General features: G+C 39.8%; 1 protein-coding gene across 1 annotated transcript in view; it reads left to right on the top strand.

The window, feature by feature from the left end:
- Positions 1–9,509: 9,509 nt before the first annotated feature.
- Positions 9,510–24,472, top strand: part of CUNH16orf46 (chromosome unknown C16orf46 homolog) — a 27,144-nt gene continuing 12,181 nt past the window's right edge. Inside the window, exons 1-2 of the mRNA XM_058575788.1 lie at positions 9,510–10,464; positions 19,008–19,102. The gene's annotated coding sequence lies outside the window, so the exon portion shown is untranslated. The remainder of the gene's footprint in view (positions 10,465–19,007; positions 19,103–24,472) is intronic.

Here is a 24,472-nt window from a genome sequence, read left to right as displayed (position 1 = left end):
CTCCCCTCCCCTCCCCTCTTCTCTCTCTGCTCCCTCTACTGACATTCGTTTGTCCCCCTTATATTATTTTTCCCCTTCCCCTCACTTCCTCTTGTATGTACTTTTGTATAACTCTGAGGGTCTCCTTCCATTTCCATGCATTTTCCCTTCTCTCTCCCTTTCCCTCCCACCTCTCATCCCTGTTTAATGTTAATCTTCTTCTCATGCTCTTCGACCCTACTCTGTTCTTAGTTACTCTCCTTATATCAAAGAAGACATTTGGCATTTGTTTTTTAGGGATTGGCTAGCTTCACTTAGCATAATCTGCTCTAATGCCATCCATTTCCCTGTAAATTCTATGATTTTGTCATTTTTTAATGCAGAGTAATACTCCATTGTGTATAAATGCCACATTTTTTTTATCCATTCATCCATAGAAGGGCATCTAGGTTGGTTCCACAGTCTAGCTATTGTGAATTGTGCTGCTATGAACATCGATGTAGCAGTGTCCCTGTAGCATGCTCTTTTTAGGTCTTTAGGGAATAGACCGAGAAGGGGAATAGCTGGGTCAAATGGTGGCTCCATTCCCAGCTTTCCAAGAAATCTCCATACTGCTTTCCAAATTGGCTGCACCAATTTGCAGTCCCACCAGCAATGTACAAGTGTACCCTTTTCCCCACATCCTCGCCAGCACTTGTTGTTGTTTGACTTCATAATGGCTGCCAATCTAACTGGAGTGAGATGGTATCTTAGGGTGGTTTTGATTTGCATTTCTCTGACTGCTAGAGATGGTGAGCATTTTTTCATGTACTTGTTGATTGATTGTATGTCCTCCTCTGAGAAGTGTCTGTTCAGGTCCTTGGCCCATTTGTTGATTGGGTTGTTTGTTCTCTTATTGTCTAATTTTTTGAGTTCTTTGTATACTCTGGATATTAGGGCTCTATCTGAAGTGTGAGGAGTAAAGATTTGTTCCCAGGATGTAGGCTCTCTATTTACCTCTCTTATTGTATCTTTTGCTGAGAAAAAACTTTTTAGTTTGAGTAAGTCCCATTTGTTGATTCTAGTTATTAGCTTTTGTGCTATGGGTGTCCTATTGAGAAATTTGGAGCCCGACCCCACAGTATGTAGATCGTAGCCAACTTTTTCTTCTATCAGACGGCGTGTCTCTGATTTGATATCAAGCTCCTTGATCCATTTTGAATTAACTTTTGTGCATGGCGAGAGAAAGGGATTCAGTTTCATTTTGTTGCATATGGATTTCCAGTTTTCCCAGCACCATTTGTTGAAGATGCTATCCTTCCTCCATTGCATGCTTTTAGCCCCTTTATCAAATATAAGGTAGTTGTAGTTTTGTGGATTGGTTTCTGTGTCCTCTATTCTGTACCATTGGTCCACCCGCCTGTTTTGGTACCAGTACCATGCTGTTTTTGTTACTATTGCTCTGTAGTATAGTTTGAAGTCTGGTATCGCTATACCGCCTGATTCACACTTCCTGCTTAGCATTGTTTTTGCTATTCTGGGTCTTTTGTTTTTCCATATGAATTTCATGATTGCTTTCTCTATTTCTACAAGAAATGCCGTTGGGATTTTGATTGGCATTGCATTAAACCTATAGAGAACTTTTGGTAATATCGCCATTTTGATGATGTTAGTTCTGCCTATCCATGAACAGGGTATATTTTTCCATCTTCTAAGATCTTCTTCTATTTCTCTCTTTAGGGTTCTGTAGTTTTCATTGTATAAGTCTTTCACCTCTTTTGTTAGGTTGATTCCCAAGTATTTTATTTTTTTTGAAGATATTGTGAATGGAGTGGTTGTCCTCATTTCCATTTCAGAGGATTTGTCGCTGATATACAGGAATGCCTTTGATTTATGCGTGTTGATTTTATATCCTGCCACTTTGCTGAATTCATTTATTAGCTCTAATAGTTTCTTTGTAGACCCTTTTGGGTCTGCTAGGTATAGAATCATGTCATCTGCAAACAGTGATAATTTAAGTTCTTCTTTTCCTATTTTGATGCCTTTAATTTCTTTCGTCTGTCTAATTGCTCTGGCCAGTGTTTCGAGAACTATGTTGAACAGAAGTGGTGAGAGAGGGCATCCCTGTCTTGTTCCAGATTTTAGAGGGAATGCCTTCAATTTTTCTCCATTCAGAATGATGCTAGCCTGAGGCTTAGCATAGATTGCTTTTACAATATTGAGGTATGTTCCTGTTATCCCTAGTTTTTCTAGAGTTTTGAACATAAAGGGATGCTGTACTTTGTCAAATGCTTTTTCCGCATCTATCGAGATGATCATATGATTCTTATTTTTAAGTCTATTGATGTGGTGAATAACATTTATTGATTTCCGTATATTGAACCAGCCTTGCATCCCAGGGATGAATCCTACTTGATCATGGTGCACAATTTTTTTGATAAGTTTTTGTATCCGAGTGGCCAGAATTTTATTGAGGATTTTTGCATCTAGGTTCATTAGAGATATTGGTCTGTAGTTTTCTTTCTTTGAAGTGTCTTTGTCTGGTTTAGGTATCAGGGTGATGTTGGCCTCGTAGAATGAATTTGGAAGTTCTCCCTCTTTTTCTATTTCCCGAAGTAGCTTGAAAAGTATTGGTATTAGTTCCTCTTTAAAGGTTTTGTAAAACTCTGCTGTATACCCATCCGGTCCTGGGCTTTTCTTAGTTGGTAGTCTTTTGATGGTTTCTTCTATTTCCTCAATTGATATTGGTCTGTTTAGGTTGTCTATATCCTCCTGACTCAATCTGGGCAGATCATATGACTTAAGAAATTTATCTATGCCTTCACTATCTTCTAATTTATTGGAGTATAAGGATTCAAAATAATTTTTGATTATCTTCTGTATTTCTGAAGTGTCTGTTGTGATATTGCCTCTTTCATCCCGTATGTTAGTAATTTGAGTTCTCTCTCTTCTTCTCTTCGCTAGCATGGCTAAGGGTCTGTCGATTTTGTTTATTTTTTCAAAGAACCAACTTTTAGTTTTGTCAATTTTTTCAATTGTTTCTTTTGTTTCGATTTCATTAATTTCAGCTCTGATTTTAATTATTTCTTGCCTTCTACTTCTTTTGCTGTTGTTTTGCTCTTCTTTTTCTAGGATTTTGAGATGAAGTATGAGATCATTTATTTGTTGGTTTTTTCTTTTTTTAAGGAATGAACTCCAAGCAATGAATTTTCCTCTTAGAACTGCTTTCAATGTGTCCCATAGATTCCGATATGTTGTGTCTGTGTTTTCATTAATCTCTAAGAATTTTTAATTTCTTCCTTGATATCTTCTATAACCCATTGATCGTTCAGTAACCTATTGTTCATTCTCCAAGTGATGTATTCTTTTCCCTTCCTTCTTTTATCATTGATTTTCAGTTCCATTCCATTATGATCAGATAGGATGCATGGTATTATCTCTACTCCTTTATATTGTCTAAGAGTTTCCCTGTGACATAATATATGGTCTATTTTTGAGAAGGATCCATGTGCTGCTGAGAAAAAAGTGTAACTGCTTGATGTTGGGTGGTATATTCTATATATGTCAATTAAGTCTAGGTTATTAATTGTGTTATTGAGTTCTATAGTTTCCTTATTCAACTTTTGTTTGGAAGATCTGTCCAGTGGTGATAGAGGTGTGTTGAAGTCTCCCATGATTATTGTATGGTGTTCTATTAGACTCTTGAACTTGAGAAGAGTTTGTTTGATGAACATAGCTGCACCATTGTTTGGGGCATATATATTTATGATTGTTATGTCTTGTTGGTGTATGGTTCCCTTGAGCAGTATGTAGTGTCCCTCTTTATCCCTTTTGATTAACTTTGGCTTGAAATCTATTTTATTTGATATGAGTATGGATACTCCTGCTTGTTTCCGAAGTCCATATGAGTGATATGATTTTTCCCAACCTTTCACCTTCAGCCTATGTATGTCTTTTCCTATCAAATGCGTCTCCTGTAGGCAGCATATTGTTGGGTCTTGTTTTGTGATCCATTCTACTAGCCTGTGTCTCTTGATTGGTGAGTTTAAGCCATTAACATTTAGGGTTATTATTGAGATATGGGTTGTTCTTCCAGCCATATTTGTTTATTTATGTTACTAAACATGGTTTGTTTTCCTCTTTGATTATTTTCCCCCCTTTAGTGTCCTACCTCCCACTGTTGGTTTTCATTGTTATTTTCCATTTCCTCTTCCTGTAATGTTTTGCCAAGGATGTTTTGAAGAGATGGTTTTCTAGCTGCAAATTCTTTTAACTTTTGTTTATCGTGGAAGGTTTTAATTTCATCTTCCATCCTGAAGCTTAATTTCGCTGGAAACACAATTCTTGGTTGGAACCCATTTTCTTTCAGTGTTTGAAATATGTTATTCCAGGATCTTCTAGCTTTCACAGTCTGTGTTGAAAGATCAGCTGTTATCCTGATTGGCTTACCCCTAAATGTGATCTGCTTCCTTTCTCTTGTAGCTTTTAAAATTCTCTCCTTATTCTGTATGTTGGGCATCTTCATTATAATGTGTCTAGGTGTGGGTCTCTTATGATTTTGCACATTCGGCGTCCTGTAGGCTTCTAGGATTTGGGGTTCTGTCTCATTCTTCAAGTCTGGGAAGTTTTCTCGTATTATTTCATTGAATAGATTGCTCATTCCTTTGGTTTGAAACTCTGTCCCTTCCTGTATCCCAATGACTCTTAAATTTGGTCTCTTGATGTTATCCCATATTTCTTGGATGTTCTGCTCATGGTTTCTTAACAGTCTTGCTGAGCTGTCTATGTTCTTTTCAAGTTGAAATACTTTATCTTCATTGTCTGATGTTCTGTCTTCTAAGTGTTCTACTCTGCTGGTAGTATTCTCAATTGAGTTTTTAAGTTGGCTTATTGCTTCCTGCATTTCTAGGATTTCTGTTTGTTTGTTTTTTATAACCTCTATTTCCCTGTATAGTTGATCTTTTGCTTCTTGGATTTGTTTATGTAGTTCATTGTTGAAGTGATCTTTCATTGTCTGATTTTGCTGTCTGATGTCTTCCTTGAGACTCCAGATCATCTGAAGCATGTATATCCTGAATTCTTTATCTGACATTCCATCTGCTGCAGCTATTACCTCTTCTAACGTTGAGTTGACCTGCAATGCTTGTGGTCCTTTCTTTCCTTGTCTCTTCATACTGTTCGCGTTCCTTTCTACTTGGTGAAACTGTTGTGCTATGGAATTTTCCCCCTATATATTTATATTGGTCTTGTATAGTTGCAAAGTCTCCCTCGCAGGAGCGGGCGGCGGCTCTGTCCCTCTGCGGGCCGCTAGGCTTGTTCTGTCGGTGGTCACAGTTCTGTCTACTCTGCAGGCGCAGGCAGCGGCACTGCCCCTCTGCAGGCCTCTGGGGCTGTACTGCCAATGGGTCGCAGGTGCGCCTACCTTGCAGGCGCGGGGGGGGGCGGCTCTACCCTTCCTCAGGCCACTGGGCCTGTTCTGTCTCTTGGTTGCAGGTCTGGCCTGCTCTGATGGTGGTCACAGTTCCGTCTACCTTGCAGGCGCTGGGGGGAGGGGGCGGCTCTGCCTCTCAGCAGGTCGCTGCTCCTCTTCTGCCGGTGGGTTGCAGGCCCGCCTACCTTGCAGGAGTGATTGGAAGCTCTGTCCCGCCGCAGGCCACTGGGCCTTTTCTGTCGGTGGTCACAGTTCCCCTACCTGGCAGACGCGGGGGGTGTGGGGCGGCTCTGCCCCTCAGCAGGCCACTGGGCCTGCTCCGTGCATGGTCACAGTTCCCTCTACTTTGCCGGCACAGGGGGAGGGGGCGGCTCAGCCTCTCAGCAGGCCGCTGCTCCTCTTCTGCCAGAGGGTCACAGGCCCGCCTACCTTGCAGGAGTGATTGGAAGCTCTGTCCCGCCGCGGGCCACTGGGCCTTTTCTGTCGGTGGTCACCGTTCCACCTACCTGGGAGGCGCGGGGGGTGGGGGGGCGGCTCTGCCCCTCAGCAGGCCGCTGGGCCTGCTCTGTGCGTGGTCACAGTTCCCTCTACCTTGCCAGTGCAGGGGGAGGGGGCGGCTCAGCCTCTCAGCAGGTCGCTGCTCCTCTTCTGCCGGTGGGTCGCAGGCCCGCCTACCTTGCAGGAGTGATTGGAAGCTCTGTCCCACCGCGGGCCACTGGGCCTTTTCTGTCCGTGGTCACAGTTCCACCTACCTGGCAGGCGCGGGGGGTGGGGGGTGGTTCTGCCCCTCAGCAGGCCGCTGGGCCTGCTCTGTGCGTGGTCACAGTTCCCTCTACCTTGCCGGTGCAGGGGGAGGGGGCGGCTCTGCCTCTCAGCAGGTCGCTGCTCCTCTTCTGCCGGTGGGTCGCAGGCCCGCCTACCTTGCAGGAGTGATTAGAAGCTCTGTCCCACTGCGGGCCACTGGGCCTTTTCTGTCGGTGGTCACCTGGCAGGCGCGGGGGGTGGGGGGGTGGCTCTGCCCCTCAGCAGGCCGCTGGGCCTGCTCTGTGCGTGGTCACAGTTCCCTCTACCTTGCCGGTGCAGGGGGAGGGGGCGGCTCTGCCGAGCTTCCCTAATCTTAAGAAGATCCAAAATGTTTCAAAATCTGGATCTTTGTGAATGCTAACGATGCTAAACTGGGAAATTTCACATTTGATCTCATGTGATGGAAGGCAGCCAAAATGCAGGGACACTAAAAATACTCTTAAGATTACCTTCAGGCTATGTATAATGAATATCATGTTTAGGCTTGGGTTCTATCACCAACAATCTCATTATGCATATGCAAATATTCCAGAATCCAAAGAAACCTGAAACACTTCTGGCATTTAGGACAGGTGATACACCACTATATAAAAATACTTAAATGGGAATGGGGGTAGAGAAGGGATATTCTAACACTGGGAAGCAGAAATGGCCAATCTTGACTATCATTTCTGAAAGAAGTGAACAATCACTCCCATCCCTTCCTAAGGACACAAACAACTTTCAAAGAGCAGAAAACAGAGCAACTTGTTTTTTTACTTAACTATGAAGCCAATTTCATTGTCATTAATTTGTGACACCAAAAATAGACTTTTGTTTTTTGCCTTACCATGGTAGGCAAGAACTCTACTATTGAGCTACACTCAAGACCCTCAAAATCCAGGCTTTGGCCCTTCAAATTGACTAAATTAATAGAATTTTATTTCCCTGGCCTCAAACTCCTCTAAGGTTTTGGCCTTAGCAGAGCACCTTAATAAAGGCCTTGATAAATGCTTTCTAGTAATATGAAATCTTCAGAAATGAAGTAGGTTGCCCTGTGTTAAAATTTTTCATATCACTTCTCAGGTGCTTTAGAGGCTTACAGCATCAGGCTTTAGTGACACCACTAGAGGGCACTCGCACAGACCTGGTATGGAAGTGAGGCTCGTTTTTCAGACCAGTACAACTCCATTCATTAGCACATCACAATTTCTTATTCTTTCCCCCCAAGTTTTGCTGTTTTTCTGGGGCTGCTTATAATAGTACAGCCCATCCTAAGTTAAAAAAATACACTTAAAATAGTGTTTTTTAGGAGTCTGGGTATGTCATTCCATAGTAGAGTGCTTACCTAGTATGTGAGAGATCCTGGGTTTGAACCTCAGCACTGAAGGGGGGATAAAAAAGTCCTAGCTATAAGTGTCTTCATTACTGCTCAACAGTCATGTAGTTTTTAAGATCTAATCACACATGCCTTCCATCTCAGAGGGGACCCTTTCCATTGGGATTAAATTCTTCTGTGCAACAAGGCTTTACTGTTGAGCAAGTACCCATCTGTCTTCCCCGCCTTCTTTAAATAGATTTTATTAGAACATTTTTTAGTTTCACAGCAAAAGTCAGTAGAAAATAAAGTTCCCATATATTCCTTGTCTTTATCTCTCCTGCGCACCAAGATTTTCCTAGGTCCACTCATAGTTTTGTCTTTGAAACATCCCTTTTGCTAGAGTTCTACTTGTTTTTGGAATAATCATTAGCTAATTACTCTCCTTTAACATTTCTGATCAATTATGCTTTCAGGCTTTTGCCTTCTGGATTTCAACAGTAATTACAGAAGATTTCAAACAGGGGCATACAGGCACACTTACTATGAAGGAAATCAGTTTCCAGATCTTTAAATTTTCACATGTACCTAAGAGAATGTCCTTTCAGTAAAGTTGTTTAATTAGTGGTCATACATTAAATTTAGTTAAAGACTTTTGGTAACTCCCCACAAACTGAGAAAGAAACACCTGCAATCACTGTTATTTGGGAGGCTGAGGTGGGAGGAACTCAAGTTTGAGACTATCCACAAGACCTTGCCTCAAAACAAAAAAGGGCAGGGGATGTAGTTCCGTGGTACAGCACCTGTGGGTTCAATTCCCAATGCCACAAAAGCAAAAGCAAAACAAACAACTGAGAAAGTAGCTTTTTGACTGGATAACAAATCCTGCTAGTCAGGTGGATCCAAATTCTGTTTTTAAGAAAGTTGAAGGAGGACAAAGCAAATTGTCAGTTGAAAGAACATTAAAATATTTTTTGGTTAATGATTACTATGTGAATTTTGATGTAAAAAGTTTTTAAGTTTGAGACACTGATAACAAAACTGCTTCCATTTGCATCTTCATATTTTTGTTAAGATATCTCAACTGACATTCATGAAAAAATGTAATTATGGCTGAATCTACCTCATTTTAGCAATATAATAAATACACATACATACATTAATGGAGGAGAGGAAAAGCTTTGTCCATTTCATTCTGATACACTTCTAATAATATTTTTTGCTTAATATTTTACTAAAATATTTGTCAACAGAGTAGGAATAAAGAATTATTAGGAAAAATTTAACTGTTTAGCCTGTGACCTTAGGAAAACTGTTTCCTTTTCTATATATATATATATATATATATATATATATATATATATATATATATTTTTTGTTGCCGAAAGCTATAACAGACTTACTTAAAGTAAGTCTTGACTATAAATATGTTAGAATAAAGAATAAAAATACAGTTATAAATTTAAGGAGAAAAAGCAGTGGAAGATTATTCACTGTTTAGCTAGGTTATTCAGACATTTTAAAGTAGATATTGATGGGTAGGTATCAAATTGCTATTTAACTTGGATTACTTTAAGAGTGATAGATTTATATATGTGTGTGTGTGTGTGTATATATATATATATATATATATATATATGTAAAATATATATTTTTAAATAAAAAACCCTAAAAAGTAGTTATTTTAAAAGAGTACTTGGTTCCAAGATCATAATATAACATACACAACATATATTTCCATAGCTTTACATGTTCTTAAATCAATGCTGTAGGTTGCGGCTGTGGCTCAGTGGTAGAGTGCTTGTCTAGCACGTGTGAGGCACTGGGTTCCATCCTCAGCACCACATAGAAATAGGTAAATAAAGGTATTATGTCCATCTACAACTAAAAACAAATTTTTAAGCAAAGCTTAAAAATACTGCTGTATATTCTGTACAAAAGCAGTAATACCTGGCTATCTTTCCAAACGCCTTTAATCTCAGTGGTAAAGAGGACTTAGACCCTAATGTTCCCCACGCAGGAACATTCACTTTCGGAGCCGTAAAGCTGAGGGGCCTTGGACTCAGACTCCAGGAGCGCCGGCCCACCGCTCAAAGCCTGACTCCAGGCAGACGTTCCCGCCCCTGGGAGCACCCTCCAGAGCTCCAAAGCACCAACGCCACAGGCGGGCAGCGGAGGGGCGGTCTGCAACGTCGTCAACCAACTGCTGAGTAAGCACTCAAGGGTGGCTCTTCTTCCATTTATATGCCCACGTCACCAGAAGTTAAGTGTCAGTTGGTACTGCTTTAGTCGAGGAAAACAAACAAACAAACAAAAAAACAAAACAAAACAAAAAAACCAAGGAACCCTCCCATGGGCCTGCATCACCCAGGCACAGGTTCTCCGAAGGGCAGGGGCAGAGTCGCCCAGAAGGGACAGGTGGCAAAGCGTCTGGCTGCCCCGCATCTCCCAAACGCCCTGGAAGACACGGATAGTCGGCTCAATGTCGGCGATAGTGGTTGACAAGCTCTCTGCCGGAGCAGTGGTCGCGTGGGTTTTTGACCGGAAGCCGGTCCCACATCCGGCTGTCAGTCACCGCCGCAGGTTACCTGGCACAGCCGACTGGGCTACCGCCGCGGAAACCAGGGACCTTCCACAAGTCGGGAGGCGCGCGGCCGCGCAGAGCCTGTCGGGAGCACGCACGCCTCACGCTCCCGGCTTTGTTTTACGTCACTTCCGCTGCGACTAGCAGTGGGCCCGCCTCCCAGCGCGGCCGTAACCCAGGACAACGGCCGGGTGGCAACAAACTGTTGCTCTAGCCCGCCGGCCGGGACTAGCCGCTCCGGGGCCTTCCATCCTGCCTACCCCCTAATGAAGGTGTGAGCGGCCGCGTCCCCGACCCAGGAGCAAGGCCCCGGACCCTTCCACGGGCAGCGGAGAGAGGCCCTGCCCCGTTCGCAAGGAAGCGACCCTCAAGCAGGGAAGTAGAAGAGAGGTACTGCGGCCTGGGACTGGACCGGCGCAGGGGAAGGGGCGGGGCAGTAGGAGGAGCCCGCGGAGGGCGGAGCCCTGGGCGGGGTCCAGGGAGGAGCTAGTGCCGTAAGCCCGGCCCCTGTGAAGGAAGGACGGTCGTCTAGTGGCACGGTAGGCGCTGCTGAGGAAGGGGCGGGGCTCGATGAGGAGGCGGGCCGGCCTGGGAGGAGGAGGTTCTGTGCGGAGAGTGGGGTCTGCGGGCCCTGTGAGGATTGGCAGCCGGCTGGGAGCTGACGGGTCAGGTCCTACGTGGGCCGTGTGTCTTGGCTTGTGCTTTCCCCTGTGCAGTGGGAGAGCTCTGGAGACGCACGTCGCTTCACCGTGTTAGTCCCGTGCTAGGCACTTAGTGAATTAAAGATGTGAGTCGAAAAGGCGGAGGAGTTGGAGTAGAAAAGGTCAGATCTGGAGGATGGTTGCAAAGACCCCGCTCCTAGGAAGGAGTCTAGGATTAATCCCGGCATCTGTGCCCCGTAGGCATATGATAAGCATAGGCACAGTTAATTTACACGGGAAGATATTGTGCAAACTGGGAGGTGCATGTGTAGGACTTTGGGGCAGAGGCCCACCCAACTCCTGTGTTCCAAAACTATTTGTAAGTTAGACAGGAGTCCCATTGGCATTTTTCTGTAGAATCTCTTACCAGAACGGGATGCCCAGGCCTTTTTAATCGGTTCATATGCATGAAGCAGAGCCCTGTATTAAACTTAATTTCTATCCTGGCTAACAGTATTTATATTCATATATTTATGCACTCATCATACGGAATGACAGAAATTAGACTTCCCCTGGCTGAAATTTTGATGGTAGATTCAAGGTTCCTTCAAACTTGTAGCTTCTAAGAAAATGAGGTCTAGAAGCAATGAGTGTAGAGCCAGTGAGGAGTTGGGGCAAGGTGGTAGGGAGTTTGAGGAATTACAGACTGCTTTTCACTTAAATACCCTGGGTTTTGGCTTCTCTTTGCTCTTCAACATTTTTCCCACTATTAATAGATTAGGAATGTGTCAACCAGGTGCAGGAATGTAAGGTAAGGCATTGTAATCTGACTATATTGACAAAGGTAAAATATGGCATGTTCGCTACCACTCATTTATTTTGTGCAGTCATCATTAATCAATCACACAACTTTTTTCCTGCAATGGTCAGGTTTCAAGGTCCTTCTCAACACGAAACTATAGGTAGCCACTGGTTGTTTGGCATTGATAATTCTTAATCTATTCTTCATTCTTCATATAGACAATAAATATAAGAAAATTAAAAGATTAATATAAAGAAACAGTCCTACAACTCTTGGTAAAGTTTTTTTAAGTTAGAATTACCTAAATTAATGGATCTAAAATCCTGTAGATGATATTTAGAAGTGTAGGCCAGGCAATCGTGGGGTGAATTTGTAGCTGGTTTAGTAATTAGTAAATGCTCAAGTGGAAGGGATCCACAGGGCGTTATCCTTCTTTCTTATTCAACATTTTTATGAGTGATGTAGATGAAAAAGATACAGCAGGTATGCTGGTCAAATTAAAGGAGTTTAAAGCAGAAAGGAATGTACAAATTCAAGGATCTCAGAGTTAGAGTCTAAATTATCTAAGCAGATTAGTTGATGGTCCAAAACAAAGAAGGGGAAATTTTATAAAAATCTGATATATTTGGAGGTCTATATCTAGCTAGAAAAAAGGAAGGAAAGAGAAGGAGAGAAAACAAAAGCATGAATATAGAGCGAAGACTGGGACTGTAAACCTTTTATGGGAAAAAAATCTTGAAGTTGTAGTTGACCTCACTCTTAGTGTTAATCAAGATTCGGATATAGATGGGCCTGGTGGTGCAGGCCTGTAATCCTAGAGTCTCAGGTGGCTGAGGCAAGAGTATCACAAATTCAAGGCCAGCCCCAGCAACTTAGTGAGGCTCTAGCAACTTGGTGAGAACTTGTCTCAAAAAAAAAAAAAAAGGTGTGGGGGGATGTTGCTGAGGATTTAAGTGCCCCTGGGTTTAATCATCAGTATAAAAAGAGATTGGGATATAGCTATTTATTTATTTATTTATTTATTTTTGGTGGTGGTCCAAGGAATTGAACCCAGAGTGCTTTGCCATTGAGCTATATCCCCAGCCTTTTTTAGTCTTGTTTTTAAGTTTTGAAACAGGATCTAAAGTTGTTGAGGCTGGCCTCAAACTTGAGATCCTATTGCCTCAGCCTCGGGATTATAGGTGTGTGACACTGTGGCAAATATATAGCTTTAAAAAATCTAGCTATCTTTATTTTTTTTGGGGGGTGTGTTTTTAACTGGTATTTAGTAATATTTAATTAATAGGTGTAGATTTCAGATCAAAGGGAGTTAGGTTTCAAAATAAGTGCTTCTAGTCAGACCATATTTGAAGTATTACCCTCATTTTCAGGCACTACATTTTAAGAAAGATATTGATATACAATTGTGCATCTTTAAGATGTTAAGGAATTTGAGATGTGTGTCTGCAGAAATGATAGCTTACTTCATATATTTTCAGGACTGTTATTTGGGAAGAATACCCAGAACCAAAGGGCAAAATTTGCAGACTTGCAGATGTTTTAAGATTATTCTTAACTTGAAATTGTTAGTGGAATGAAAAAAGATACTTGTAAAGTAATGATCTCTAAGTAGTACTTAAGCAGAAATAATTAAGCTGAATTATTATTGTATTAGTTTTCTGTTTTTGCCACGTTCTCTGTTTAGGATCTTTCAAGGCTGAAGTCAAGTGTCAGCCAGCCTAGGTACTTAACTGGAGGTCCTGCAGAAGAATCCACTTCATAGACAGACTGTTGACTGAATTCAGTGTCTTGCAGTTGTAGAACTGAGTTTCCCACTTAATTCCTCATTGTCAGCCAGGGACTGCTCTCAGCTCTTACATGCTGCCTACATTCATGTAAACCCTGTTTTCCTAATCTCTCAATTTGAATCATAGTATCTAGAAATTCTGTGGTGATGGTGTTAGGCACTTGTTAAGTGTTGGTTGTCCTTCCTTTCCTCGAGCTTACCTTTTTCAGTGTAGCTTCCTAAGAAATGAGACTTAGCTGAGTGCCTGGTCTTGCAGCAGCCCAGCATCTCTGAAGGCACCTCCTACATTTTGGCGAAATTACCGCATTATGAGTATGCACCTCAAGGTAGAACAGGACACTCACAGCCCTCACGCTTGTGAGCCAGGATTCCAGCATGTGACTTGGTTTACACCAGTTAGATCCTCACAATACATGCAGTGACAAACGAATAACAAGAAGTGGTCTTTTGCAGTGGAGTGAAAGAAAATTCTATTCTGATGACAGCAGATGCACTTGATGCCTTAGGGCTGGAGGTGGCAGAGTGTTGGGTTCCATTCCAAGTGTCTTCTGAGAGCTGAATCCCTGACTTAATTGTATTGAGTGATGTAGTTGGGCATTGTTAACAAACTTACAGCTTTATAGTTCTCACTGTGTGACACACTCCTTCCCTGGAGCCACCTAGTAACCTTTGATAATTTTTCTCTTCTTATTAAAGACCAGTGAGGATTCGGTGTCTACATCTAAGTGCCCCAGCTAATAAAAATTTACACTTCCAGTTTGAGGTCTCAGATTCCCAGATAAACATAACAGTTATGTAAGGATAATGTGTTATATTTATATGCACTTCATAGTTTATAAAGAGCTCTCAGGAATTAGTATTTATTTATTTGGTTGTTTCGTGGTGCTGGAAGTTGAATGCAGGGCATTGTACTTGCTAGGTAAGCTCTTTACCATTAAGCTGCACCCCTAGCCCCAAATGTAAATTTTCATCTTTAACTCAAACTGTTTCCAAAGTATGCCTTTCCTATTGGCAACTGTCTACACTTGCTAATATATTTTTAACTTTTACCAATGTGTTAAATATGCTGTTACTCTCATTATGGGTTTCCATTTTTTATTTTTAAAATCATCATATAGTAAAAGTGATATTCTTGTTGCAGAGGTCTTATGAATTTTAACTTGTATAAACACCAATCTCAATACCATCACTATAGTTATTTTTTTTTTAGAGAATGACATAGGAATGGAATGTGCACTCCTATATACTATACAGCATACAGCATAACTTTTTGGGACTGGCTTCTTTTGCTCACCTTACTATCTTTGAGGTTGATGAATGTTTTACACATATAAAGAGTCTGTTTCTTCTTATTGCTGAGTGGTGGTCCATTACATGGGTGCACTACAATTCCTTTGCCTCTTGACTCACTCAGGTACATTTGAGTTTTTTCCAGTTTAGAATGATTATGGATGGGGTTTTTAGAATAGCCGTGTACAGATTTTTGTATGAGCACACTTCTCTAGAATGGAAAAACAGGAATAGGAATTCTGGGTAGTATCATGAAAGTCTGTCTTCTTTTATAAGAAGTTGCCGAATGGTTTTCTGGAGAGGCTATGCCATTTTGCATCCCCCCCAGCATTTTATGAGAATTCTGATTGCTGTAGGTGGTATTTTAGCCATCTTAATGTAGTAGTTTTAATTTGTATTTTCTTAATGACTAAGAAAATACTGTCTTTTCATGTACTTATTTACCTTGCTTAATATCCTTTTTGGTGAAGTGTCTGTTAAAGTATTTTGTCCATTTTTTACTTGGAAAATTAATTTTTAAATTTTAATTTGTATTTCCCCTCCATTGTTTGCAGAGTTCTTTACATATTCTGGATAGAAGGCCTTTGTCAAATAAATGATTGTTAAATAAATTTTCCCAATCTGCAACTTGTTTTTTTTTTTCATTCTCTCTCTCTTTTTTTTAAAGTATTTTTAGTGGTAGTTGGGCACAATATTTTTATTTATTTATTTTTGTGTGTTGCTAAGGATTGAACCCAGTGCCTCACATGGCTAGGCAAGTGCTCCACCACTGAGCTACAACTCCAGCCCTTTTCATTCTCTTAACAGAACCTACAGCAGAACAAAAGTTCTTAATTTTGATGAGGACCAATATATATTGTTCTTTTTCTTTTATGGATCATGCTTTTGGGGTCATGTTCTAAGCACACTTAGCCTATCACAGAGGGTCATGAAAATTTTCTTCTAGAAGCTATGTAGTTTTCTTATACTTATATTTTTGATCCATTTTGAATTAGTGTTATTTTTGCTTATGGGTGGTCAATTATTGCAACACATTAGTTGAAAAGGGTATCCTCTCTGTATGTAATTGTGTAATTATTTTTTGGGCTTTTGTAAAAAACCAAGTAACCATTTTTGTGTTTCTGGACTCCATATTCTGGCCCATTGATCTTTGTGTCTGTTCCTTTATCAATGCCATGGTACTGTTTTTATCACTTTTTGGTAATTCTTAGACCTGGGTAATGTGATTGCTTGCTCCACTTTTTATTCTCTTCGAATATTTCAAAATATTTTTCTTTAAAAATTTTGATCTAGGGGCTGGAGTTGTGGCTCAGTGGTAGAGCACTTGCCAGGCATGTGTGAGGCCCTGGGTTCGATCTTCATCACCACATATAAATAAATAAAAGAACCATTTACAACTAAAAAATATTTTTAAAAAATAAAAATTTTGATCTATTTATGAGTCATTGTATTTTCATATAGAGTATGAAAAAATTTTCAAGAACAGCCTTATAATGTTCTAAGCACATAGTCTTATTGTCCCAGTATCTAGTACTTCCCTTTCCCAGAGACTCTGGACCCTATTTTAAGGGTAATAAAAGTCCAAATTGAAGGTAGTGATATTCACAGTACACATAGGTCATCTTCTTTGTCACCGCTGATGATAGTAGTACTAGTCACCAAGATCTGGCTTTTTTCACTTTTGGGAGATGGAAGAGGAAGTATATCATCTCTGCTTCTCTATAAAGTTAGGCAGTGCCCTGTGCTTTGTTCCAGCTAATGACATGTGAACTAACATCATGAGTTCCTTCCTGGAAGAAACATCTAAGCCTTTGTGCCTTCTCATGTATGCCATCACATTCCCCCATCATGGCTGGCCATGTTTTCCAGTGATGGAAGCTCCCTCCTCCAGAACGAGGACAAGGTGGAGCTGAGTCCTGGACATTGCACAGTGGACATATAGCATGAGTTAGAAATAAACTTGTGCTTTTTTTTTTTTAGCCATTGTAAAAGAATTAGAGCTGCTTGTTATTACAGCATATCCTCAGCTACCTTGACTAGAACTAGATAGCTGAGGCCAAGAGCTGGTAACCATGCCAGATTGAGTAATGCTCTGGTAAGGCTGCCAGGGCCACCTTTTTCAAAAAGGACCTGTCTGCTCAAGTCATATCTAGGGCAAACAAAGAAATAAAAAAGAAAATAAGCAAACAAAACTTGAATTTATTTTATAGATCCATTTCTAACTTTGGTTTCATTAACATGGTAAAGTAACCATCATATTGCCTTCTTTATCAAAACAATACAAATTATACAGAAAAAAGCAAAGGCCTTCTCTGCTACATAACATACTCCCTTCCTGCTTGTTTCTTCTCTTTAGCTACTAGCCTTTCTGGAACTTGTGTTCTTGGTTCAGTGGTCTCCTTTTTGCAGTGATTTTTCTTTGGGCAGCATCATTTATTTGTAAATGGTAGATACGTTCACTATTTTAGTTTATGTTGATTTTTCCTCCCCCCTCCGGTTTTAACTTTTATATGATATATGGGAGAAGGTGTGTCCTGTTGATGTGCCTCTACTATTGACTGGTAGCTGATAGAAGTCTTTGCTCATTTGAGAAGCAAGACACTTTGTACCTTAAGTTATAGATCGACTATGGTGTTAAAATTGTGGTTTTAACATTTTTGCTAGATGTAAAAGAAAGAGGCATTCATAAAGAGTCTGTACCTTTCGGTTCATTTACAAACTAAGTGATCTTAACATAGTGTCAAAGATCCAGATGGTAGTGTCTGTATTTCCAGCTGTTTCCTTGGCAGTTCAGTATATTCATTGAGAAGACCTTGTGGACTCTGACTTAAGAATAATTGGAATTATTCATGGAGTTAACTTCCCTTCTTAAACACTATTATCTGACTAGGTGTACACCTGTTCTTTTCCAGTAAGTCTTTGTTCATGGTCTTTACTCCAACTTAAAATTCTACAAACCGTGTTCTCTCTCCTTTGACACCTTTATTTCAGTTTGCTTAAGGTCAAAATTCATTGTACCCTGGCTTCTACCATTATTCCATGTTTCATTTCTTGAACCACTCTGATAACAATGGCTTAACTTTTTTTTTTTTTACTATGGAAAATCTCACACATAAGAATAGAGTAGTACAGTTAAATCTCATGTCCTCATACTCATCCACATAAGGAGAATTCATGACACTTTTGTTTCATCATTCCCTCTCAGAGCATAACCACCTACCTCATCTGGCTTATGCTAATAAGACATTTTTAGAGTTCTCTGGCTGATCATTTTCTTTCTGTTTCTGTGTTTAAATGCTTCTAGAAGACTATTTTCTGGATCATGGTGCATTTCCACAGGCTATTTTTCTTAGACTGTTATTCACCTTCTCTATTTCATTTCCATATATCTTAAGTTCTTTGATCAGTTTATCTTTGGACATGAAGTCCAGAGCCTGGAGCTCAGTCAGCACTTTCTCTGTACTTGTGGGTCTAGTCCCTTACGTAGCTTGTGTGATGGAGTTTAATACCTTCTAGCCTACATGCGTGCCTTTCTATGTGTGCTCAGATCCTAGAGTTCTGCAGATACTTTTCCCCAGGAACCACTTTTACTGTGATGTTTGAGTTTTCTCGATGTGATATAAAACAGTTGATGGACTTTGATGTATGCTTTTTACTAGTCATTCTCAAACTGAATCAGTGGAAGCCAAGAAGTAGAATGGCATGAGCTCTTGTTTTCCTTGAAATCTGTTAATTAGGTACAATTTTACTATCAGAAAATATTATATCAATTTAGAATTCTGCATCCAACATAAAAATAAAATGGTATACAATTAGTAAGAAATTGCAGATCTATTCTTTTAGTCAGTCTATGCTTTTTGTACATTTCTATTTGTTATCTGTTAACTTGTGATAGAAGACAAGAACCTGGAATAAAACTTGATGGTACATTTATAGGAGGAAAACTGAAATTAAGACTATTATGTACACAAACTGAATTTTTAAAAAATTAAAACCACTGATACTGTTTTCTTTTTTATATTTATTTTTTAGTTGTAATTGGACACAATACCTTTATTTATTTATTTATTTTTATGTGTTGCTGAGGATTAAACTCAGGGCCTCACATGTGCTAGGTGAACACTTTACCGTTGAGTCACAACTCCAGCCCCACTGATACTGTTTTCTAGTTGTGTAATACCTTGATTGTCTGAAGTAGCATCCAGTGATCTGGTGTGCAGAAATCTGACCTTTTGACAAACACTACTATGTTTTCTGATGTCAAAAAAGTCAATATAGATGCTTATGATTCTCCATTAAATGAGCAAAGTGCTTATTATAACAGTATTTATAACAAATATATAAAGTGCTCATAACCATTCCTGGTATATAGTAAGAGCTATAAATTTTATTGTTAAATTTCTTTTGCTACTAGGTAATAGAACGTGACTAACTTCTCTTCTGGTACCCTATTGGGGACCAATTTCTGCTGCAGAATAGGGGCTTACCTGATATCGTATACCTGATCAGGTAAGTATCTTTGGACATTCTACTTATTTCCAATATGATATAAAGGGAAATGAACATAATGTTCTTCCTTTGTCTATGTATAGTTCCTCAGATTTTTCACTTGACATATGAGAAGTAGTTGAAGGAGTTGGAGATGGTTACCAGGATGAGAGAAGAGCAGGTGCATGGAACCATTTAATAGGGCTACTGTGATGTTGAGACAGTGGGCAGTCTCTGGATTGAGTACTCCTAACCCTTTTGTGCTGATAGGCCACTTTGTGATTCTGGTGCAGGCATTTTCAGAGGCATCAGACCAAGGACCACTGGGTGGAAGATGTTGATGGGGCCTGGGAACCAGTGTTGGTTCAGGTTAAGGAAAAATTTTCTACCCAAGCAGCCATTCTCCAACTTATTTTATTACTACTACTACTACTACTGGGGATCAAACCTAGGAGCATTTTATCTCTGAGCTATATCTGCTGCACTTTTTATTTTATTTTGAGATAATCTTGCTAAGTTGCTTAGACTAGACTCAAACTTAGGATTCTCCTGCCTCAGCTTCCTGAGTAGCTGAGATTACAGGCATGTGCCACCATGCCTGATTAACTTTGTTGGTCTTCAGAATCATGTAGGTTATTTTTAAAAATCCCATCATCTAGCCAGATGTGGTGGCATGCATCTAAGCTACTTGAGAGTCTAACTTGAACCCAGGAGTTTGAGGCCATCCTGGGCAACATAGGGAGACTCGGTTTCAAACAACAACAACAACAAACCTAGTGTCTATGCTCCACCGAGACCAATTACAATCAGTCTTTGGCTAAGGTCTTAAAATCATTTTTTTTTTTAAATAAAGCTCCCTGTGATTCCAAAGTATAGCCAAGTTGAGTGCATTGTTATTCCAGCTACTTGGGAGGCCAAAGCAGGAGGATTGCAAGTTTGAGGCCAGTCTTGGCAATTTAGCAAGACCGTGTCTCAAAATAAGGACTTGTGATGTATTTCAATGGTAAAGAACCCGTGGGTTCAATCTCCACTACCAAAACACAACAAAATAAAACAAAATGAAAAACAAAACCCCCGCTAGTTTGAGAACCAATAAATTAGAGAAATTTGTCATTGGAACAGGCTAAGTAGTAAGCACCTTGTCAGTGGGATAATCCAAGCACAGAACATTCTTCTTATTGATCTGTATATCCTAACTGTACTTAATCTCTCCTAAACAGCATCTGTGCCTTTTCTACATTAACCTCAAGTTTAAACTTATTTCACTATTTAATAAATGACTTTGCTTTTAAGACATATCACTGGGGACTTACACCTTGCTTTCAACCACTGAGAGGACATTTTCTTTCGAACTGTACACTTGTTAAGTCTATGTTCATTAGTCTATAGAGGTTCCCTGGTACACATGCGTTTCTAATTTGGAACAGAACAAGGTATGAGTGTGCTTGTAGAAGCTTCTTGGGGCCGGCAGTGTCTGAAGTGAAACTTTGAAATGTGAATGGATCCAGCTGGTTAGCACAATCTGTCTTATTTAATCATCTTTCTATTTATAAATACATGCTTTTAGCTTTTAGTCACTTACAGCATTTTTTCCTTTTACATTATGTTCATTTCCCTTTATATCATATTGGAAATGAGTATATTGTTCAAAGATACTTGCCCTTCCAAAGGTAAACAGAACTTTATTACCATTAATATGCCACTTTAAGCCTATATGAAAAAGCCACATAGTAATTAAACAGATTTGTTGTAATAAATAGTGATCTCTATCTCAACAGAAAATGAAAAAAGTGGGTTTTGGGCAGGAATCATGTTTGGGTAAGAGAAAGCAAGGTGTGAATCCCCAGGGCCATTGGTCTCCTCATAAACACTTCCCTGGGAAGATGCTGGCTGCTCTGCAGCACTCAGGCTAGACCATTGATGGTCTCTGCATGGATTTTTGACTTAATTTTCACTGCTCATTAGTCCCAAAAGGACCCCCCTGTCTGAGGGAGGGTGCTGTGACCATTCCCTTTTTATAGATGGCCAGACAGATCCAGAAAAGTATCTTGTTCATGATCACCCAGCTAGCAAATAGGATTGGAACTATTAGGCTATGTGACACCAGATTCTGCTCCAGTCAGGATCAAAACTTTCCCTAACCCTTTTATTAGATTATCAATGCCAAGTCTCATTTTCCAACCTGGAAAAATGTCCACTAAGGATAGTATCTTTCCTGTCATCGTCACCACAGTCTCAGTGTTGTTGACATCGTGGGTGCCTGCCTTATGCACTCTAGGATGTTTAGCAGTATTTGCTGGCTGCTGCCTATTAGATGGCCCCACTTGTGACAACTACAGTGTCTCCAAATATTACCACATGTCCCCTAAGGGACCACATCGATCTCAGTTCATAACCACTGCTCTAGGGATTATAATATACATCTTTATTTTTTATTCTGCTTAGAATTAGTATTGTGCAACTTTATTGCAACATATAAAATCCTTGAAATTGTATTTGTTTCCCACTACCATCCTTTGTTTTATGAATTATAGCTGTTTACATCATAAATCCTATAATAGGAAGTTTTAAATTTTGACTTAAATAGTCAAATGTATTTTGAAGAAATTAAGAGGAAAAAGAGCCTTCTGTGTTTTCCCATGTATTTGTGATTTCTGGCTTTCTTTATTCCTTCAAGAATTTCACATAATATTACAATTCTGTTCAGCCTAATGAGCTTCCGTTAGCATTTCTTATAGTGTAAGTTTGCTTCTTGAAACTAATTCTCTGTTTTTTGTTTATCCAGAAATGTGTATTTTGCCTCCTCTTTTTTTTTACCTCCACTAGAGGCATGGGGGATTGAACCCAGGAGTAACCTCAGCCCTTTTTTAAATTTTTATTTTGAGGTAGGGTTTTGCCAAGTTGCCCAGGTTGATCTCAAACTTGGAATCCTCCTGCCTCAGCCTCTTGAATAGTTGAGATTACTAGTTGTGTGCTACTGTGCCTGATATTCCCTTCATTCTTTTTTCTTTTAGACTTTTTTTTTCACCTTTATTTTATTTTTCTGTGGTGCTGGGGGTCAAATCCAGTGCTTCACATATGCTAGGCCTGTGTTCTACCACTGAGCCACAGCCCCAGCTTCTGACAGTGTTTTCATTCTTTAGGGTATTTTCACTGGTTATGAGTTTTGTGTGACCTGTTTATTTTCTTTTGCCATTTTTAAAACTTTTTTTTAATTTTTAAAATTTGTTTTAATTAGTTATACATTGTTGTTTTTGATGAGAAGTTAGAAGTCATGTATTATTATTTCGTGTATGTGATGTGAAATTTTTCTCTATTTTGGGGATTTTTTTATCTTTGGTTTTTCAGAAATTTGACTCTCATGTGGCTAGGTATGGTTTTCTTTGTATTTATCCTTCTTGGATCCATGGAACTTATGTCTGTAATAGCTTTTAACATATTTGGAAAATTTCAGCCATAAGTTATGTTTTCAGAAAGTATTTCTGCCCTGTTCTCTTAAAATACAATTTATATGTATTTTAAACCTTTTTTTTTTTTAATTCAGGGGCACTTTACCACTGAGTCACATCCCTAACTCTTTACTTCTTACTTTGAGACACTAAGTTGCCCAGGCTGGCCTTGAACTTCGGATCCTCCTGCTTGAACCTCCTAAGAACCAGCCACTGCATCTGGCTCTCTGTTTATTTTATAACTCTTTCTCTTTGTGTTTTTCACATTACGAGATTTCTATTGACTCCTGTCATGTTTAGGGTTGTCATTAATAATGTGCTATTAATTTTTCTTTGAATTTTATATTTTTAAAATTTGGTGTTTTCATTTTCTTTTATTCTTTCCTTTCCTCCCCTTTCCCCTTTCTTTTTTCCAGTATTGTGGTTGAACCAGGGGTGCTTTGCTTTACCACTGAACTACATCTCCTGCCTTTTTCATTTTTAAAAAATTTGAGAAAGGGTCTTACTAAGTTGCTGAGAGTCTTGTTCAGTTGTTGAGGCTGACCACAAATTTGTGATACTCCTGCCTTGGCCTCCGAGTTGCTGGGATTATAGGCATGAGCAACTATACCTGGGCTTTGTGTTTTTATTTTTAATAAATGGTTTCCATTTCTCTACTACATTTACAATTTGAATATATTTTCATTTATGTCCTTGAAAACAGTCACAGTAACTGTTTTAAAAGCCTGTCTGCTAGCTCAGTGAAAAAGCACATGAATAGCACATGCCAGACCCTGTGTCCAACCCCAACAGCCTGTGTGCTCCCATACACTCAATCCTGTCTGCTAATTTCCACAACTGGGTCATCTCAGGGGAAGTCACATTTTGTTTCTCTCTGTGTCCTGTTGTTTTGGACTAAGTCTTGGGCATACACTGTAGCAACTCTGGATTTTATAATATTTCTCTGAAATGTTAATTTTTAAAAATCTGGCAGTTATTTTGGCTGGACTTAAACTGTATACTCCATTTATATTGCAGGAGGGTATCAACAGAAATTTCTGTTCAGTTCTTATCTGGGCTGCTTGGAATCTGACCCGTGCATGTATATATAGTTCAGGGCTCAGCCAGAGCTTTGAGCAGAATTTCTGCATAGAATTTAAAGATACCCTACTCTAGAAGGGACATTTCTCTCCCTTCTAGAATTTCCCTCACTTCCCTTTCCATTTGCTTTAGTTTTCCTGAACCCTGTCCCTTGGTTCTTCAAGACAATGCCTATCTTCAGACAAAAACCTGCAGAAAACATGAAACGAACTCAGCCCATTTCCTTTTTCCAAGTCTAGACCCCCTCCAGAGTCCTCCTGCTTTTTCATACTCTCTAGTGTCTTTGGGATTATTTTCTTCATTTTGTTCATTGTCTTAGTTGTTACCTTATGGAAGGTTGGTTCAGTAGATGTTTCTTTCTTTAGAAGAAGAAGCCACAGCTGGCTTGATTTCTTTCCAGTTCTTTATTCTCCTTCTGCATTTCAGCCTTACTCGGGCTGATTCCTCTGATAGTCCATTTGGTCCCTTATGTACTAAAATGACATAAGCAGCTCCTAGGACTATACATTTTTTCTTTTGTGACTAGCAGAACAAAGAGAATATCTTTGTCCTGTCAGTCTGTGAAAAAAATTCTGTAATTCATTTTGTCAGATGTGTGTGTGTGTGTGTGTGTGTGTGTATGTGTGTGTGTGTTTTGCTGGGAATTGAACCCAAGGCCTTGCGCATGGTAAGGAAGTGTTCTACCACTGAACTGCACTCCCACCCCTGTAATACATTTTGATTGAAAAAATTTTAAAAAGGCGTCATTTACAGGTAGTTTTTGGTAACTCAGTCTTGTGCAACTCTCATCATTGTCTAATTCTAGAACATTTTTATGACTCCAAAAAGAAGCCCCTTGACTTCCAATTTCTCCGCTTCTCAT

This window comes from Marmota monax, unplaced genomic scaffold, assembly GCF_021218885.2.
Source record: "Marmota monax isolate L192 unplaced genomic scaffold, Marmota_monax_Labrador192_F-V1.1 WCK01_AAM20220418_F8-fsc00024, whole genome shotgun sequence".
NCBI lineage: Eukaryota > Metazoa > Chordata > Mammalia > Rodentia > Sciuridae > Marmota > Marmota monax.
Note: the sequence above shows the minus strand (reverse complement) of the source record. Positions and strands in the feature narration are given on the sequence as shown.